The following is a 1,436-nucleotide window of genomic DNA, read 5'->3' as shown; positions in this document are numbered from 1 at the left end:
CAATAGGATGAATGAAATGGAAAACAGAATATCAAGACTGGAAGATAATGGGGACAAACTAGACCACTCAAGGAAAGATTATCAAAAATTTAAGAAATCACAAGAATGGAATATGCAGGAATTGTGTGACACCATAAAAAGACCAAAGTTACAGATCATAGGCATACAGGAAGGAGAAGAATCCCAAGAGAATGGCATGACCAGATCTTCAAAAGAATCGTGGAAGAAAATTTCCAAAATTAAAGAAAGACATGCCCATACAAATACAAGAAGCATATAGAACACCAAACAGACAGGACCAGAAAAGAAACTCTCCACGGGACATCATAGTAAAAACATTACACATACAAAACAAAGAGACAATTCTGAAAGCTGCAATAGAGAAACAAGAAGTCATACATAAAGGAAAATCCATTAGGATCACAGCTGACTTTTCAGTGCAAACTATGAAAGCCAGAAGAGCCTGGCCCAAAGTATTCCCAGTTTTAAATGACCACAGATGCCAACCCAGATTATTATACCCAGCCAAAATGTCTATTATAGTCAAAGGTAAAAGAAAAACCTTCCATGACATAAATAGGCTGAAGGAATTCATGGCCACAAAACCACCCACTATACCCAAGGGGTTGCGGAAAGAAATTCAATGAAGGTATAACTGTGGAAAAGTACAGCTATATCAAGAATGTAAACAAAAACAGCAGGATTCAATACTTATCTTTCATTAATAACTTTAAATATTAATGGACTGAACTCCTCACTCAAAAGACAGAGACTTTATGAATGTATTAAGAAACAAAGCCCATCTTTTTGTTGTCTGCAAGAAACTCATCTCACTTTCAAGGACAGACACTATCTCAAAGTGAAAGGATGGAAAAAAATATACCAAGAATATGGCACTAAGAAAAACACAGGCATAGCATTTCTAGTATCTGACTAAATAGACTTTAAACTAAAACTAATTAGAAAAGACAAAGAGGACCACTTCGTTTTGATCAAAGGAACAATGAATCAACAATATATTACAATCATGAACATATATTCACCAAACTCTGCTAACCCAACTTCATAAAAACAATACTATAGAACTTTAAGATCCAGATTAATCCCAACTCATTAATACTAGGCGGCTTCAGTACCCCACTGTCTCCATTAGATAGGTCAACAGTGCAGAGAGTTAACAGAGAGACATCTGAATTAAACAATACCATATATCAAATGGACTTAAACATCTACCGAATATTCCACCCAAGCACCAAAGAATATACTTTCTATTCAGTGCCTCATGGAACCTTCTCCAAAATCAACCATATACTGGGGCACAAAATAAACCTCCACAAATACAAAAAGATTGAAATGATTCCATGCATTCTATCAGACCACAATGCAATAAAGCTTGCAATCAACACCCAAAGAAGCCCTAATGACCACATGAACAC

This window comes from Nannospalax galili, unplaced genomic scaffold, assembly GCF_000622305.1.
Source record: "Nannospalax galili isolate Female #2095 unplaced genomic scaffold, S.galili_v1.0 scaffold1423, whole genome shotgun sequence".
NCBI classification, from domain to species: Eukaryota; Metazoa; Chordata; class Mammalia; order Rodentia; family Spalacidae; genus Nannospalax; species Nannospalax galili.
Note: the sequence above shows the minus strand (reverse complement) of the source record.